Source organism: Lepisma saccharinum, chromosome 1 (assembly GCF_977018435.1).
Source record: "Lepisma saccharinum chromosome 1, izLepSacc3.1, whole genome shotgun sequence".
Classification (NCBI taxonomy): Eukaryota; Metazoa; Arthropoda; class Insecta; order Zygentoma; family Lepismatidae; genus Lepisma; species Lepisma saccharinum.
Window position 1 is genome coordinate 39,883,047 of NC_139229.1, and position 20,608 is coordinate 39,903,654.

The following is a 20,608-nucleotide window of genomic DNA, read 5'->3' on the forward strand; positions in this document are numbered from 1 at the left end:
TAAAAAGTCCCCTCTACAACCCTTAGAATTAGGAATTCTGACTCACCCTGTATGGACGACACTACAGAAGCTCCACAGAGGATTATAGCGACTGTGAGTCCAGCTGCAGGAATGTAGTCCAAGGTGTACTATACTCTGTTCCAGGAGTCTGTGGAGCAAGCAAGCGGAAAAAAGTGATCTGCAGAAGTAGTGACTCGGGAGAGCTCGAGCAATGAACGTATGCATGAAGGGGCAAGTGGATGTAGTTACCAGCCCTTTACAGCAACGCGCACTGCTTTGCTTCGCCCAGTCGCTTTCTCTCCTTCTCTACCCGTATGCGTGGCGTTGTTCTACATACTCCCTTGGCAGACTGTAGTGATGAATTTAGGGACTAAAGTCCCCCCAGAAAAATTTCAATAACTTGACAGAGCATTCGGACAATAGCTAAGAAATTTTACTTTTTGTCTTTTTCAATCATTTTAATTTAACAAAGAACGTATTCTTTCTGGCTTTTTCGTGGTAGCGTCGTCGCCTTGTAATCATGGGGCCCTGGGTTCGATACCCGGTGGAGGTAGTTGGCATCCCACTTTAAACTGAAGGTGCACTCCAGATTAGCCCTTCTATGCATAAAGTGGAGTTATAACACCAACTCATCAAACTTGATCAGTGTTGCAACCTTGAGGTCGTTTTGTAAATAACAGTCAATACCTCATGTAAATTTGAGCTGTTTACAGTCTGTACTATATTTTTTGTAGGACATTTAAGGTTTCATTTGACTCTCCTTCGTATAATCTGTTTCCTATGACCGCCCAGGGACGTTTGGGTGTCTTCAGAAATTGCCATCCATTACACGCCACTAGTTCACTAGACAATGCTGTGCGTAGTTACTCATTTTGAAATAGTTACTCTATGAAGCTACTTCCAAATACCTTGTCATAGTCTTAAGGCGTAATCAACTTCAGGGTTGGAGTCATAATAGTAGATCGTTTGGTTCTGGAATGAACCAATCAACGCGCACTCTCTGCATGCACCACAAAACCATGGCTTCTCCCGTAGAGCCATCTCGTCCAGATAAATTCGGCTGCAATTTAGGAAGACAGAGCCGGAGCCACGGCTTTTAAACCTGACAAAATCTGATGGGCCAACTACTTCCTCTTATCTCGAGAGGGAACAGGCAACCTTGTATGTCTGTCTTTCTGCAAGATCTACGATGTCATTCTAGATACTTTCTGACTGAAGATCTTATATCAGTTAGCGTCCCACTCGGCTTCCTTGAGGGATGTGAAGATGCGAGGAGGGGATGCTGGTACTCTGCATCCGCGCGTGGTATTCGCGACTGAATCTTCAGTGTTGCCAACTGCAGTAGTATGGCTGTTCTCGCTGCTGGAAACATATTTCTGAAAAAATGGAAACATAACTATAGCCGTGTCTTCCCGATTCGCCGAATGTATATCAGATTTCACACCTAAGTAAAATTTTCGGCGAAAGGGGAATTTCCGTTTTGCTGAATCCCCTTTCACCGAATATTTTGAAGGTAATGATTTTTTCCTTCGCTTGGATTCCACAAAGGTCGATCCATTAGGCTAAATACAGGTAAAAAAATAAATATTTTAATAAATTGTTAAATTTAAAAATAATAAGCTGCAGAAGTACGAAAATGACCCAAAAAAATCTAAAATGCCATATTGGACCAACATTGATAAAACAATGAACAAAATTGCCTCATAAAATTCGCCTTAAAACCCTAAATTATCACAAATGAACCACATTTCTCAGAAAGAAGATGCAAAGTCATCAAAATTCCGTAGCCAGAATTTTATTTCGGGGGCGAGGGGTCATCCCTTATCAGCAACCGCTATCTAAAGGCGAAAAAGTGTGGGGGTGGAAACCTTGAACATGAATTACAATTGATTATACAATATGTTTAATCCAGCTAAGGAAGTAAAATTAATTACCACTATACAATATTTAAATTACATATATATGTAAAAGTTAGGGAGCGGGTAGCTACGTGCCTGGAGACAGCTAACTCGTATTGTGACTCAAGATCAAGAGAAACTTATATTTACCTGACCATTCAATGTTGCCAGTGCAAATCTTCAAAGAGAGAAAAGCATTGTAAATACTGATATTTGAACCAGATTTTTGTCATTTTTACCGTGTCTGAAAATTACTGCATGACTGGCAACCCTGAAAGCACAACTAAGACTTGAAGGCTAAGATTCTCGAACAGAGAGAAAGGGCGGTTTTACAGAATGAAGTGCGTTCGTCTTCCGGAATTCGCATCCCCCCCTCCCTCTCCGACGTGGGATTGCTTCAAAACTTCTGACGTAACTTCTCCATATAAATATTGACGCTGTAAGTCAGCCCTGGGCCACACTTTCGGTTACAACCCGTGATTGCAGGATACATTAACGCAGCCAGAAGGGGGGAAATAGAGGAGGCAATTTGCTCCGGGTCCCAGTTGTCTGTTGAATAGTTCCTCCTTCCCTTTCTCCTTCCACAGAACCCCTGTAGATGTCACCACCTCTTACGCATATTTGGCGAGCTTCGCTTGAAGAACTCGTTTTGGATTATTTTAAGCGAATTAAACAAATATATTTTATTTTATTCGTGAAATTTATTTCCGTTGTATTAAGATTCTACAGTATGCTATCATATAGTTATGCTTTAAAAGTCTGCAAATTACCCAGGCGTTTTTTTTTGTTTCGACGGTATATCAACAGTAGGGTTTGTGTAGGTCTCGTATTTTCAGAATTTGTCGGTATGTAGGACATACGTGGAAGTAGAGTGCAACACACATATCTTTGCCGTTGCGCACATACCAATTTTCGTTTCGTCTCCCTCTCTCTTAGCATCACGTGTTCTACGCTGCTCGCCAAGCTTCGCCATTGTTGCCGTATTGTAATTCCATTCCTGGACACACATCATTGAAAACAATTGAATAGCGCTCCAGCTCACGGTTCACACCGTTCGGCAGGGACGGTAATGTGGCAATATAGCATGAAGAAGTGGTTGCTTCTTTTATGCAGTGCTTTTTCATTGGCTAGCTAGTAACTAGTGTTGCCAACTGTAATAATGAAGCACTATTTCTGTCACGGAAGGAGAAAGGCAGTAGTCCTGGTATAATGCATGACGTTTAAAACTCAACGTTAGATAGACCTTAATTCTCTGATTTTCTTGTTGTACGTAACAGCTGTGCATCGGCGCACTGCAGCGATTTTTCTATCTGCTCCATTAGCAACACTGCTTCTTGAGTTGTATCGCGCATCGCACGGCAGAAATATATGTGTTGGGCTCTAACTTTGGTCACTTTTGCAGGAATTAAGATATAAGAAATTATCAAATTATCACTGTAAATATGGGGGTTCGGTCCCCTCGACGGCTCCCAACTTCTAGTTGGGGGTAGGTTATGACTAGAGACCGGATTTTAAAGAGAAGAATTTTACCCTAAAAAGGACAAAAAGAGGGGAAAATATTGCTAAAAGAAGGACTATGGGTTATCATTTTAAATGGAAACACAATATACCATATAAAAAGGGATACATTAAATTTATTGCAATTTTTTGACTTTATTTCATATATATATATGAAATCAATATACATTGATATATTGACATATTGATGAGGTGAACCTCAAAAATCATGAAATACATCGCTCTCTCTGTATTCAAACAAACAACATCATGCATGCCGCTGGCTAAACAAGGAAATTCCTTCGACACTACCGGATTCGTCTTCCTGATAGAGGTGTTCAACCCGGTAGTATCGAAGGAGGCAAAACTGCAAGCAAGACACATGTGTGTCGCTTGTAAATATGAATAAAAGACCCAGTTCTTGTAGAAGAGAACAGTCACATTACCAGACACGTGGGGTGTCGATCTGACTTGCAATTGCCAACAAGCCAAGGGGCCACCGACGAACCAGTCAGCCAGCGGAAGTTTGGGCCAAGTACGAGAGAGTGCTCACCCAACTTTCCTCATACTTTCCTCCGCCGGCAGGACCGGCTGCGCCGTTCTGTTTATACACCGCCGTACCTTTTTGATCTACATTCCTTGGTGACCCGCGATCCTAGCTGGAACTTAGAGGCTACTCATCAATATATATATATATATATATATATATATATATATATATATATATATATATATATATATATGTGTGTGTGTGTGTGTGTGTGTGTGTGTGTGTGTGTGTGTGTGTGTGTGTGTGGTATATATTGTGTTTTCATTTAAAATAATATTTTTAGTGCAAATCTTCCTTGAAACAGCTTAAGGCATGTACTGTCACACAGTAAAGTTAACACTATTCTAAAAAGCTTCACAATATAAGTCTAAATCTATCAGAGAAGTACACATTCAACTTTCAAGTCAACAGGCGTGCCCCTTAAAATGCCCAACACTTATGGAGGGAAGGTAGGGCAGAAGACGCTTGTTCTTTCTATTCCCTAAGCTGCACTAAATAGACAATTGTTGAATGTTTTGTTTGTGAAAAATACAGTCGTACAAAGTTTTCGATATCTTGTCAATAAAGAGACCAAGGAAATGTTTTTAAAAAAGGGAAAATAATGAAATGTCTTGTCAATAAAGGGACTAGAAAATAAAATATTTCATAAAATGGGAAGAAATGGGAATGTGGGCTGAAAAGGGGAAAAAATGGTAATGTGGGCTGAAAAGTGGAAAAATGGAAATGTGGGTTAAAAATGGGAAAAATGGGAATGTGGGCTGAAAAGGGGAAAACATGGGAATGTGGCCTGAAAAGGGGAAAAATGGGAATGTTGGCTGAAAAGTGGAAAAAATGGGAATATGGGCTGCAAAGGGGAAAAATGGGAATGTGGGCTGAAAAGGGGAAAAAATGGGAATGTTGGCTGAAAAGAGGGAAAAATGGGAATCTGGGCTGAAAAGAGGAAAAAATGGGAATGTTGACTGAAAAAGGAAAAAAAGGGAAGTCCAAATCGTGAAATTTTGTTGGTTGAAGATAATTACCAACACTGTTGTTATTTATTCCATGATCCGTGTTGAAAAGTAAAAAGGGACTTCCCTTTAATATCTGGTCTCTAGTTATGGCCAACCCTTATTTTCAACACTCGTAAAGACTTACAGTAAGATTATTTATTGAGACCAGTCCACTCAGAGAAACGCTGTACTTTATACAAAACATTATTAAAAATTAAAGTGCCATTTCCCATAAATTTGGCTTTATTGTTGTATGCACCAGATATTCGAATTGGATATATTATTCTTTCTTTTCTGAGACAAATTGGAATACAATTGTAATACATTTTTTTAATGAATGTGTGAATGTGGTTATATAAACAAGGTATTTAAGAGTGTATTTGAACTTTGTGTTTAAAATTTATAATAAACTGTGTCTTATGTACTTAAACTGTATGTTGGGCGTAAACAGTCCAATAAAATTTGTTGATGATGATTACATATTTATTGAAATAGGACACGAAATTACAGGTGTGTACAGAAGTGTCAACCCAATTTCCCAAGGAAAATAGGCCGTTGTTGATTCTAATATTTTCCATCATTTATGCCAGTTTTGTGTCACCACAAAGACAGGCTGAGAAATGAGAACATACATTGCCATAAACATCGTTTGGCAACAGCGCAAAATCTCCCAGTCGCCTCATTTCGTGTCAATGACTGTAGCTTGACAATACATAGATAGCTATCCCAACTATCGTCCAATTTTGTTCCATTATCACCAAAGGGATGCCCATGCCTAGGTTTGATGACTTCAAGGGGAATAAGTGTTGTTCGAAGTTCCAGAGATAATTTACAGTCCATGAAACAATATCGCCAACTTTAAATCAGAGTACATAAAGCAATGGACAATATAAATTATGGTAATGTTATCCTGTATGCTATAATTTAATTCTACTGGAATTTCAAATGCGTACGTGAGCTGCTGTTGTGGATGATTTCTGGTGTGAATTATTCAGGCATTTTCCCTGCATAAAAGCGGCTCTGGGGTTCACGTAGCCACAAATACCTGGGGGTAAAAGCTACGGGAGTGTGGTGCTGATCACATCCGAGATCGAGATGTGTGTATGGGTACCTTCACATTCCGTCATGTGCCTTCATGGAATTGTGGCTGTTTGTGAATATGATACGATCAGCACCACAGTCCAGTCACCTTTAACCTCAGGCACCCATTTATTAGAACCCCAGAGCCGCTTTATGCAGGGACAAAGTTTGATAAAATCCCAACCATTAGATCACCCACCCCATTAATCGAATCCGGGTGTCCCGCTTGACAGCAAGACACCCTATACCGACCATAACACCACCGCTCAACGTGAACAGCATCTGTTCCTTTTACAGGCGCATATACTTTTTCATGTGCTGTGGGGGCACACTTCCAGAAATTAACAATGTGGCTCCATATGTGCCTAAGTCTGAAAATATTTTTTTGTGTAGTTCACTGTTAAAAGTGTAGTGCAAAGTACACAAGCATCGGGACAGAAATACTCAGTCTTGGCGTAACAGGGTGTTAACGCCCATGGGTGCCTATCCCCACCCAAGACCAATGGTACGTCGCCCCAAATCATGTCATGCGTCCCCCAAATCATGTCATGCGTCCCCCAAATCATGTCATGCGTCCCCCAAATCATGTCATGTGTCTCCGCAAATCATGTCATGCGTCCCCCCAAATCATGTCATGTGTCCCCCCAAATCATGCCATGTGTCCCCAAAAATTATGTCATTTTCTCCCTCAAACCAAGTCCCCATAAAGTATTTAATTACACTGGTCTACATATGAAATATTTTTTTCTGCTGACTTAGATATTTTAACTGATTCTATATAATTTGAGGTCGCTGATTCCAAATATGTAGTCAGAAAAAGTGTATCACGTCACAATTTTTCACAAATCACATTTGAAAATTTTCACAATATTATAATACTGGGCTAAACGCCAACAATTTTCCATATAGATATCTGCACATAATGAAATAATAGGACTAAAAATAGGTGGCGTAGCTGATAACTGATATTAAGTTGCATTGTTTCACAAGTCACATTTCCAAATTTTCAGAAAATTATATCCGGCTATATTCCAACAGCACTTGCAAAGAGATTGCGTCGTAGTCACATGTCCATGCAGAGTATCACGTCACGTTGTTTACAAACATACGTTTCTATTTTCTCAATAGGGAGTTCTTAATGGACAAAAAGTTTTAGGTAATTCCGGCAAATTGATCAATTTGTTTCACGAGCACATTCGGTCAACACCTGATGCCTGTTACTTATGCTAAACTTAACATACACCACAGAATAGCACAACATGCATACCTACTTAGGCAAAAAATTTCGTTTCTTTGATTTTCTGGAGTAGGTGGCCTCATGAACGTCACGCTGCAAGCACCAGCAATAGTCGGCCATCTTGTTTTCATTCCATCTCCCCTGATATCGGTGCTTCATGGTTTGTATGTCTTGGTGGAAGCGTTCGCCCTGTTCTTCACTTACGGCACCAAGGTTGGACGGAAATACATCTAAGTAGCTGTGCAGGAAGTGAAGCTTGACACTCATATTTACTCCTAACTTTTGAAACGTCACCAACAAATTTTCAACTAGAACCTCGTAGTTCTGCGCTCTGAAGTTTCCAAGAAAGTTTGTAATGACATCAGAAAAGGCACACATGCATTTTTCTCTGTGCGGTTCATTGTTTGTAAGAATTCTTCATCTTTCATTAGCATCCTTATCTGAGGACCATAAAAAATACCTGCTTTGACTTTCTCATGCGTCAATGCAGGAAATTTTGAGCAAATGTATTTAAAGCAAGCCCCATTCTTATCCAGAGCTTTTACATACTGCTTCATTAATCCCAACTTAATGTGCAGTGGAGGAAGTAACACTTTCTTAGGATCAACAAGCGGCTTGTTCTGGATGTTTTTCGCCCCGACTTCAAAGCTTTTCCTAGCAGGCCACAGTCTTCGTACCCAATGTTCGTTCCTTGCTCGACTGTCCCATAAACACAAAAAGCATGGATATTTCGTGAAACCTGCTCGTTGACCAAGTAACATTGAAATGCCCTTGAGATCTCCGCACACAAGCCAACTGTCATTTGCATACTTTATCTTTCGAAGCAGTTCTTTCATTGTTTCGTAGATTTCCTTCAAATGTACGGAGTGGTCAACAGAATGGATGCTAACTTATTGCCATTATGCAGCAACACACACTTCAAACTCCTCTTCGAGCTATCAATAAAAAGCCTCCATTTTTCTGCATTATACGTACATCCCATAGCTTCAATTAGTCCCTTCACATTTGTACAATAGACAAGTTCTTCGTCCCTTTGAAAATATCTTAATAGATGCCTCTCTCTGTCCCGATACATGTTCCAGACGCTAACATATTTCTTTCCTTTAGTCTACACAGGTCCTGCATACTTTATGAGGTGCCCAGGATTTATCTTGGTCACCCAATTTAATTCTGAAATATGCACTATATGCTTTCCTTACAATGTCAGTAATATTTGTCCTTTGTTTTGGGGATGACAATGCTCGAATAACTGATTGAAATAATATTCATTATAATATTCCATGTGCTGCCATCTTGTGACCTCTTTACGGACTACGTTGTTTCATTGCTCTAAATATACATCCCTAATCTTAGATAATTTTCTATTTTCCTCCGAAACCTGACGTGATGGAAAAAAACGGATTTCGGTTTTGGATTTACCACCCCCGAATTACTAAAGAACAACCATCAGCCTCCAGTCAGCAAAATGGACGTAGACCAGTGTTATGACAGCGTGTCACCTGAAAGTAGATTTTTCTTAGCTTTACTGAACACTATACTTGAATTGCCCCTCCTCCCTAAACAGTGGTTCCCATCACCCCAAGAAAATGGATGCATTACCCCTCCCTCAAATTGTTCATAATAATCACCCAAAATAGTTTGGATGAATACGTAATTACCAGACCTCAAATTTTAGGTTTTTAATCTATTTTCTTTTCTTTTCAGGTAAATAAAAAAATTACAAGTCATGTCAACGTTTCATTAAAAAGCGCAACAACTGACGAAGTTTTATATAGTGCCTAAAATAACCTGTTTTCCTTGTTAGAACCTATTATAGGTTTAACTGCCTAAATTACACATTTACACATTTTTTTTAGGGTTTAGGGGATTTTTATATCTCACAGAGGTATTTACTCGGTTTGGTAACGAAACAATTGAATGACTGGCGTGTTTGAAACGTGTTTTCTGTCAATTTCCTCTTCTCCAAGTCTGTGATGTTTTTTAAACCTCTTAACAAAACAAAATGCACACAGTGGCGGCGATTGGAGGGGCAATTCCCTCCTACTTTTTGCCCCCGCACTATGGACTCTTAATGCTAAGCTTTGTCTAGTAAGATAATAAAAGTTGCAATTTTTTACGTCTACGGAGAAAAAAATGGAAGAGAGAAAATATCTGATTGTACCTTTTCTTCATGTTTACCAGAGCAAATAATTTACGCATAATTCCCGTAATTCAAGGAATTCCAAGTGAGTAGCCACGCTGATATTGTGCAGCAAATTATACATACGTAATTATTTTTTTCATATCAACAAGTAACTTTTGATAACAGCACAAGCAAAGTATTAAAAAAAATTGTGACTAATTTTGAAAGTGATGTAAAGAAGTTAACATTAGGTGAGGAAGTTAATATTTGGTTGTTATATTATATACCTATTAACATAGCTAACGGTTCTTGTGAAATTTTGTTTTTAACGATTGTAAATAATCAGTAGCTATATTCAGGAATCTTGAACCATTTTGAGTACATGTATTTTAGAACCCACTTCACGATTTTTCGAGCCTAATTTAAGATTTTTAGAACCTGTTCTAGGATTTTTAGAGCCTATTTTAGGAACCTAAAAGCACACTTTTTAGAACCTAAAAATGCGAGGTTTAGTAACAACTTATATTTATTTGAATACAATACCATGTTAAACTGTCCATATTTTTTTAATTGTTAAAATTTTTACATCCATTCCTTTCAGGTTTTTAAGAATATACCTTCGGAGGATCCCGCGATATTTACTCTTTTCCAGCTTCCCTTTTTGAGCCCAGGAAACGTGTGGATACCATATCGCTAAATATAGTACTAAAAATATATATTCGAACTCTCCTCCCCCCACTACAGAAATCGCTTGACAATCTAAGATTTAACACTTCATCAAGAGCTTCATATCTCCATCCTTAAATTTAATACTCAATCCTACCACCAAAATTTTCGTGCCAATTTTTAGACTTAGTGTTGATATTGAAGAGTGGATATTGCCTCCTCCAAAAGAATTAATTCTCAGTCTCCACAGAATTTCCGCAACACTCTAAGACAATAGTAATACACAAGACCCCCCCCCCCCTCAACGTTTAATTCTCAATTTGCCCCACAATACACGTGTCAATTTAAGGGTTATTGTGTAAGAGCTGGATATCCCCCCCCCGATAATACATATTAACCGTTACAATTACCTTGGAAGTCTAGAAATTTATATGTATAGAGCAGCATTGGTTGATGACGTAATATATGTCCAATGCTATATTCTTCACGCCATATTTCCATCATAAAAATCCCCCCCACAAAGTTGAGTGGACACAACACAACATGCGTCGACAAATCCACCTGTGGCCACCCCTGCTCCTAAATACTTTGTTTTCTTAATCTAATGGATTAAATATGTACACTAAAGGTGTAATATGTTTTACATATATTTTAGAAAAATATATAAATGTTGAATTTCATATGCTTTGAAGGCTAGAAATCTCTATGGCGCACTTTGCGCCATAATCTGTTTGGAATCCTGTTAACGCAGGTACAGTGGAGGCGATTGGGTTCCAAAACCCGGGAAGGGGGGGGGGGCAAGGTGTCAAAACTTGGGGGGCGCAAAGACAGTATATTTCCCTTTGTAGGTAAGGTTTAGCATAATGCGGGGGCAGTAATGGCGAAAAGTGAGGGGCAATTGCCCCCTCGCCCCTATGGCGCTATGTAGCAAAATCTTCGGTGTCTAGTTACGCCACTGGCTTTGAAACAAAACCAAACATAGAGAACTTTACACCAACATAGGTGTCTTTTAGTGCTATTACAAGACATTGCCACTAAATATGGCCCTTCAGAACCCTTCGTTGGCGAACACCACAAACTTCTCGAGGCGAAAAAGTCCTCCAAAGTCTGTTTCTTGTCTCTCAAAGCCTTGTCACCTACAGAAAAGTTACGATTCTCGCCACCGTGAGGCGAAAATAAAAAGGGAATATTACGCTTCTCAGAAACGCTGGAATCTTCCCATTGTGATTACAAGCTGTCTCGATTGTGTCTCTTGTCAATTCTCGAGCGGTTTCGGAATGGCTGGAAGCTCTTTCCGTGTCCCCTCGGGATATTTGGGGCTACTTCAATTAGTCCAAATAACTCAATTTTTGTTTACGCCATGGAAAAGAGGGCAGAAGTAGATTTATTGGCCACGAGATGGCAGCAGTTTACTCTCTCTTTAATTTACTGCCAGACATGTTTCAGCATCGGTGGAAAGAATAACTAACGAAAGCAATATTTTGGTTTCTTTTCTGGGAAGTTTGATGAATGTGGCAGTGCCATATATTAAGTGTGCTAAGGTTGTCTGCAACACTCGAAGCGCCGAATACTTCCAAGTACATATGAAGGACATTACTATTAGAAATGTAATTAATGTGGGAATTTAAACGTACATGTGAAGGACATTACTAATAGAAATGTAATCAATGTGGGAATTTAAACGTACATGTGAAGGACATTACTATTAGAAATGTAATCAATGTGGGGATTTAAACGTACATGTGAAGGACATTACTATTAAAAAATGTAATCAATGTGAGAATTTAAGTTCCGTACAACGTAAAACCTTTCTTCATCACGGGGTTTAGATGTAGTTTTAGATACGTAAATATGAATCTAGTTATTTAAATCAAAATATGGAATTAAATGTGGACTCGCTGTTTTGAAAAATTGTAATTTTCTGGACCATACTGATTCCCACCGATGCTTGAGTATTGTAACAATACTCAAAATATTGATTAATATTAGCGTGTAAATATTGCATTCTAATAATACATAATACATAAATAAAGTTTGTTCGACGATAAACTCGCTGAAAGAAAACTATTGTCTTATCACTTAGGCCAGGTTCATGGATATTCGTTTAACTAATTAATAATATATAATTAATAATAAGCAAAATATAAGAAGTGCAAGATCGGAACTTAAAACATTACGGAAAGTACATATCCTTCTCCTCCATATCGTTGTTCCTCGGAAACCTTCACAAACTGTCCACCTTGAGGAAAATTACTTCCTCTCCTTGTGTCAAAATCCAAAATGCGCTGCCTTAAGGGCTGCGAGCTGTTTAGGTTCTAAAAAGTGTGCTTTTAGGTATCTAAAATAGGCTCTAAAAATCCTAAAATAGGCTCGAAAAACCCTAAAATAGTTTCTAAAAATCCTAAAATAGGCCATAAAAATCTTACGTTAGGCTCGAAAAATCCTGAAGTAGGTTCAAAAAAACTTCAAATAGTTCAAAATTCCTGGAACATGCTGATTAGGTATGAAAATGAAAATGGGGCACCTGTATCCTGAAATACGCACCATCTTGCATAACGTTATGTGTGTTGCCTAACCCTACGGCGATGCCAGAACTTATCATTAGAAATTTGCTATTAAAATCCACTCTTCCACTTAGGCAACAATCTTTTTCATGTTATCCACAGTCACCCTTCGCAATTTTGTCTGTGACGATCATCTTATATGCTGTAAATAATCTTTCAACGAAAACATAGTCAGTGGTGCAAACTTCAATGTTAGTTTGCAAGGCGTGAATGCCACAAAGCACCGAAGTGACGCGAAAGTGAGGAAGACCACACGGATCAGAAGTTTGCACTTTGGACTGTGCAGGAAACAGTGGCGCCATACATTTTGCCTTGTTTAGAGGTTTGAAAAAAAAAACATCGTGAACTTGGAGGAAGGGAAATTGACAGAGAATATGTTTCAAAGACGTTCGTCATTGTTTTTCCGTGACCAAGCAAAGCAAATGCTTTTGTGTGACATAAAAAATCCTGTAAAACATTTAAAAATATATAAAAACCTTAAAAAAAGGCTTGATTTAGGTGCATAAACCTAAAATAGGTTCTAACAAGCAAAATAGGTTTTTTAGGCACTATAAATCTTCATCACTTGCGTTTTCTTTATCGAAACGCTGACATAACTTACTATTTCTTACATACCTGTAAAGGAAAAAATAGGTTGAAAACATAAAATCCGACTTCTACTTATTACGTCATATTAACCGATTTTATTGGCCTCTGGTAGCAAAATTAACAATGATCTCATCAATCTGGCACAAATGAAACAGAGATATAACAAAATGACGGCTCCGCACGCACTACGGTCCATACCGGGTACAGGATATTCAAATATCCTGTTATCCGATATTGTGATATCCGAATTATCTGGATATTCGGATTAACCTAATTATCTGAATATTAGGATTATCTGAAATATCCGGATATTAGGATTATCCGAAATGTTTGGATGTGTGCATTATCCGGACACTTTATCGCTTATCCGTTTTGCGAGCTATCCACATATTCCTTAATTCGTCATGTTCGTTGGTCTCCCCGATGACACAGTGGTAGCGTTGCCGCCTTGTAATCAAGATGTCACAGGTTCGATACCCGGAGGAGGCACAAAGTGGTTCGGATCCCACCTTAAAATGTAGGTTCAGTCCCCATTAGCTTTACTGTGCATAAAGTGGGCTTAAACACCAACACAATCACAATCGTTATGTTCGTATTTCACTGTACGGATTCTCTACAAATCTTTCATCAAATATCCTATGTTCTATCCGGATATTCGAATTATCCGTTGTATCTGAAACAGATATCGGATAATTTGGAATGCGGATATCCGTTATTCGGATTTTGTGGCCATCCCTAGTACAGTAATGGACACTTTTGGGTTGTAATGATCGCATTGAAAATTAATACGATTGTTACAACCCAGAAGAGTCCGTGACTGTACATATATACATGAGCGTGTTTACAATGGTAGTGTGGGAACGAAGCAGCTTCTAAGAAAATAACTATAGCTTTGTGTACGATGTCCTAAGTTTAGTTTTTGAAAATCTGGTCACTCTACATTTCCAGCTTCCTGAATGCAATACCTTTGGTGCACGAAAGGTATCTTTTATCCTGGTCACTTTCAATTCGTTCCGGAAGTGCCCGAAACAAAACTCCCTCTCTGCAAATCCGTCTGAATACAACTCTCTCGACCAAGTTAACCGTCCAAGCGAATGCGTCAATCCGGGCACGCATGAACACGCGTACTGCGTGAAAAGGTGGAGGGGTGGACGGGAGAAAAGAACAGCAGACGCCTCTGTCAATAAAAGTGCGCACCAAAGCTTTATTTCCACCGATAAATCATAATATGCAGTAATTTGGTTTGCTTTGGTCCTGATGCCCGGCAGATGGTACAATGGGGCTCTCTTTTCATCGGCGGGGTCGGGTTATAAATCTAGCCCATGTCTTGGCAGAGGGAACCCGAAAAAGCGCTATCCATCAGGAGAATGTTCCGTTGTGTTCCGGAGCGCTGCGTTTCCCGGTGATTTACTGGGACTCCGGAGTTTCTGTCCCCCTCCCCCCTCTCTCCTGGACTGCTCTTTTTTCCCCTCTCCGCTTCAACATTCTGCCAACAGACCAACTCGTCAACCAGATCGAAGATACATGCCGGTTCTATATTCCTCTTCTTCGCTGTCGGTGAGAATTGGTTCATTTGCCGTTCGCTTCGTCTGTCTATCTGTCCGTGTGCCAGGAAGACCTTGTTCTCAGAACCCAAGTCCAAACTTCTTCCCAACAAGGTTCTTCCCACTAATCCAGCCCCCCCCCCAAAAAATGTCCAATCTGTCCCAACGAAATCAGTGCGAAAATATCATCTCGCGAAACCAGCTGGATGTAATCCTCCAGTCAAAGCAGGGCGTCTCGCGAAACCATCTCCAAAATATTATCACGCGAAACGAGAGCGATCGAAAATATCCTCCCGAAAAACCAGCACGAGAATATCCTCTCGAGAAAATAACCCGAAAATATCCTCCCGTGAAACTAGCCCGAAAATATCCTCCCTCGAAACTAACTTGAAAATATCCTCACGCGAATCCAGCCCGAAAATATTCTCTCACTAAACCAGCTCGAAAATATCCTTCCGCGAAACCAGAGTGAAATAAATATACTACCGCGAAACCAGAGTGAAATATACTCAGGTGAAACCAGCACCATCGAGAATATCCCTTCGGGAAATCGGCACGAAAATATCCTCCTAGAAATCAGCTTGAAAATATCCTGCCACGATACCAGGGCGAAAATATCCTCCCGCGAAACTTACCCGAAAATATCCTCCCGCAAAACCAGCCCGAAAATATCCTCCCGTGAAACCAGCTCTAAAATGTCCTCCAGCGAAACTAACTCGAAAATATCCTCCCGCGAAACCAGAGTGAAATATACTCCCGCGAAACTAGGACCATCGAAAATATCCTCCCGTGAAATCAGCACGAAAATATCATTTCGGGAAATCATCTCGAAAATATCCTGTCGCGATACCAGCGTGAACATATCCTCCCGCAAAACCAGTGCGAAAATATCCTCCCGCGAAATCAGCCTGAAAATATCCTCCCGTGAAACCAGCTCGAAAAGATCCTCCAGCGAAACTAACTCGAATATATCCTCCTGCGAAACTAACTCGAAAATATCCTCCTGCCGAACTAACTAGAAAATATTTTCCCGCGAAACCAGAGTAAAATATACTACCGCGAGACAATACCATCGAAAATATCCTCCCGCGAAATCAGCTCGAAAATATCCTTTCGTGAAACCAGAGCGAAATATTCTCCCGCTAAACTAGCGTCATCGAAAATATCCTCCCGTAAAACCAGCACGAAAATATCCTTTCGGGAAAAAGCTCGAAAATATTCTCCCGCGAAACCAGGGCGAAAATACACTCCCGGGAAACTAGCCCAAAAATGTGTTCACTGGAAAGCAGGTACAAGAATTTCCACCCTCGAAACCAAGACGAAAAGTTCGTCCTGCAAAGATTTTTCCAGGAAAAAGTAAATTTCCCAGACATTTCCAGGTTCTTCAGACTGAAAAACGTCTAAAAACCATTGCATCAACTTTCCGTGTTATTTGATCCGAGAAACAAGAAGCAAGTAACCTTGCAATGCTGTAGATTTTCCTGTTATCGAACTTCTCACCTTAAAATTAATAATATAATTAATAATAATCTTTGATCAACAGCAACTAGAATATTTAATATTTAGTACTTACTGAAAACAATCTGTAAGTTTCCCGCGTGTTGTCAACATCTGAAAGTATGAAACGATAGCTGTGCTATGAACAAATTTACATTTTAAAATCTAATAAAAATATTTGTAACTATTGAAATCTTGTCAGGGATGAAATGTTACCCGTAATGTCATGGTAACTTGACATTCTTACAATAAATCGTACCCAGTCATGTGAAGATACCAAAGGAAATATTTGAAATAAAGAACATTACAGTTCTCGAAGTGAAAATTCCTAGCTGGGGAGATGCTTGTATGGATCAACATGGAGACAATGCAGCAATTATCCAAAATGAGGAGATTTTTATTAAAAAAATATTTACTGGGGAACACTTAGAGCATTGTTACCCTATCACTAGAGCTACGATTTGTATGTAAATACATATTCTATTCCTTTCAAGATACAAACCTTGAACACGAAAATGGCAACGAATTATGTAACTGACATCATTTTGCATAAGTTGTATGTTACATATATGTACCAGGATATTACATATTTTTGCCAGGATATTACATATTTTACATATTTGCTAATTTACTGGACATAAAACGACATGTTTAGGAATTTTTTTCCTATTTTGATCCTTTTTCCTATATTTTCGATCTGAAAAATGATGAAGAAAATTTGTGATGTCATGTGATGTCATATTTTCTAAACACCTAGAATTGACTGCCAAGTCGAAAGACAGGCTGCAGAGAAAATTACTGGAACTGTTATTTATCGAAAGACGCTGGAGTTTCTCCCTCCCCCCTTCTGGTTACATATTTTCGTTTCGCAAAGCACCTAGAAACTTGGCATCGGTGGACAAGAAAGATAGTTTCCCGTACGTAGAGAGTTACACAATATGTGCCCTTGTATAAAAGTAGCTATGTATTTTAAATCGATTGTTCTTTCTGTAGACACTTTTTTTTTACACTTTGTTTCGAAAGTTAGAAAGAGCTCTCTTACATATTTACATGTTCTACAATAATTTGCGTTGTGAAAGGTAATTAATAGTTGACAAAATTGGTTTCTTAAATATGTGCACGTTGCTGTGCTTTATTGAGTTTATAAATTTGATACAAATTTTAATTTGAATAACTTATGTCCTTAAAATTACGTTGAATATGTTCAAATAAAATAAATATATAGCAGAATTCTTGAAATTGCTTGGATACTTGATTATTATTAATATTACATATTCTTTAGCTACATATCCTTTTGATAATACATATTAAGGTACATATTTTATCAATTGTTGTTACATATTTATGTACATATTTTTTACTTTGATATTACATAAATAAACAGGGCTCTACTTATCAACAACAATAAATGAACCTGAAAATTGTTTGTTAAAAGGTCAACATACTAAAGAAAGTTCTGTAAACAATTTTTGAAATCCAAGCTGAATTTCGATTTTTATAAAGATTTTCGAATTGAGCTCCAAAAAATTGGACACCTAGGTCCTGAAATACTCGCTTTCATAAAAGGCGTCATGTGTGTTGCCTAACTCCAAGGGGGTCTCAGAAGATGCCCATGAAGATTTCCACTTATCGCAGGAAAGCGAGTATTTCTTGATCTAGGTGTCCCATTTTTTTTGCCGGTGACTGTACGATTCATGCCCGTTTCGTCCAGTACCGAAGAACTTGTTTTATTGGCCCAAGTGATAACCCGCGACAGAACGGAAGTACCGTTTCGCCAGTTACCGTTTCGCGCAGAGGGAAATGTGAAAGTAAAAATTCCCAATTCCTAACCTAACCTAACCTAACCTAACCTAACCTAACCTAAACTCACTGGTTAATACTGCTGTTGATATTGTGTTTGAACTGTGTATTCTTATGTACCTGTATCTGTATTTCTGTTATTAATGCATTAAACAATGCGACAAGGCTCCCCTTTGAAACCCACACCTGATTATTTGGCTTTTTAACTTTTACATTTCCGTTCACATTCAAACCATCTTTTAAAAATTCCCTCTGGGCGAAACGGTACTTTCGTTCTGGCGCGTGTTATCACTTGGGCCAATGAAACAAGTTCTTCGGTACTGGGCGAAAGAGGAATGGGCAAAACGCGATGACACGGATTGTTGTACAGCACCATCTCGGTGACGATGTCTCTAGCGAGGAATCCAGGTACGAGTCCTGACATGTTCTTAGCGAGTGCCTCTTCATCAATTTCGTGCAATAATCGTTTCGACTAGCAAAAACCGGTAGACTGCTATATAAAATAATATGACAAATGAATGACAAATATGGAGGGGATAATAAGGGAGAGAACGAAAGGGGGGTTGCAAATAATGAATCTGGGAACTTTCCTAAATTTGGTCTGGAGAACAGAGAAGTTGAGTGAAAGGGGTTTAAGAGAACTAAGAAAACAGTGAAAGTAGTGAAAGTCTAGTGAATGTAAGGAAAGTGAAAGACGTTAGTTGTGAAAGCATAATTAAGCGCAGAGGGGAAGAAGACAAAGAGAAGAACTAGATATGGAAGTACGAACTATATCGTATCCCCACTGTACGGCATATACAGCTGCAGAGGCTCATAAAGTTGAAGTCCTGATTCGAACGCCAGTTCGGTATCCTTGACAAAGCTCGAGAGGAAGCCCACCGGATGCCTATCTGGTTTCGAGCCAACACCTGTTGCCACTTTTACCTGCAGTGTTAATACATCCAACACCAACTGCGACGATGTTACACTCCCAAGGTCTCCACCTTGTATAAGAAATAGCACAACACAATAAAGCAACCTAGCAAAGATAAACGCAACATCACGTTATGAAATCTCTCAAGAAACTGACTTGGCAACATCTCATTTACTCCACGTGGACTTGACAAGTACTGTTGAAATGGACGCTATTGGTGGGAAAGGTTTGAGGGGAGGCTATACTGGGCTTCACGTGGACTTAACATATGGTTGTCAGAGGGAAACTAATCTTGCGAAACTATTTTTAAAGTAAACTGGCGTTCAAATCAGGACTTCAACTTTACTTGAAATCTATTCTATTCTAAGCTTGGCAGAAACACACGGCTTGAAACCAAAGGAAGAGCAGAAAGGCTGGATTCTCCGTCGCTTCCAGAGGATGAAAAGTCCCGTGTATCGCGCGCTCACCTCTTAACCAGGAGGCAGGAGATTCAGGTGGATGCTGTCCGTGGCCATGATCTATTGGACAATACTTCTTGCGCCAACAGGACGTGCTCTTCTTGTATCTGGTTACGTCCTGCCGCCCTGAAAACACATGAGAATATTTTTGGTGATGTTGCGGGTCAAAGTTCGGCCGGATGCGAGAAGTAGATGGATGAGTCGAACTGAGACGAGAAGAGTCGAGCGCGGCCGAGTGAGAAGATGGAGGAAGGGAGCTGCTCCCTTGCCGGCCGTCCATCTTTTCGCCTGGACCTTCTCTCCCTCTCGCCCGCCTTATCTTGGAGCTGCAGTGAGGGGCCTTCTCTTAATTACAAACTGCGTCCACGGCTAGCGACACGTCACTGTAGTCCTCCTCCTCTTCTCTCTCGCCTTTCGCCCGTGAATTCTCTTCCGCGAAAAAGCTCGTTTCTGCAATTCTTGACCAGTGTTGCTCACTCTGGAGAAGAGTACGGAAAGTTCGCCACGTCACCACCTCGTTTATTTGGCTTGGAGCTGTACAGTTCTCGCCTACGACGAATTCAAAGCCCAAATTAATTTATTCATGTTGTCTTCAGTATAAAATTAAAAGTAAAATATTAATGAATTAAAAAAAAAATCACTCGTCACTTGCCCGAATTCTCACTCTGGCACCCACCGAGATGTCCGAATTCTCAATCCGTCACCCACGTGTTGTCCGAATTGTCACTCCGTCACCCACGAGATGTCCGAATACTCACTCCATCACCCACGAAATGACCGAATTCTCACTCCGTCACCCACGTGTTGTCTGGATTCTCACTCCGGCATCCTCTAGATGTCCGAGGACCTCCCCGATGGCGCAGCGGTAGCGCTGTCGCCTTGTAATCAAAGGGTCCCGAGTTCGATACCTGGTGGAGGCACACAATGGTTCGGATCCCACTTTAAAATGTAGGTCCAGTCCCGATTAGCCTTACTGTGCATAAAGTGGACTTAAAACAAATCAATCAATCAATCGAGATGTCTGAAATCTCAACCCCTAACTCACGATATGTCCGAATTCTCAATCAGCATTTCATGAGATGTCCGAATTCCCAATCCATAATTCTACGATTCCAGGGGTCCCGGGTTGGACACGGGTGTTCTTTGTGAGTAGAGTGTCCCTTCATCATTTTACATCATCACTCATCATAACCTTCGCGATTAGC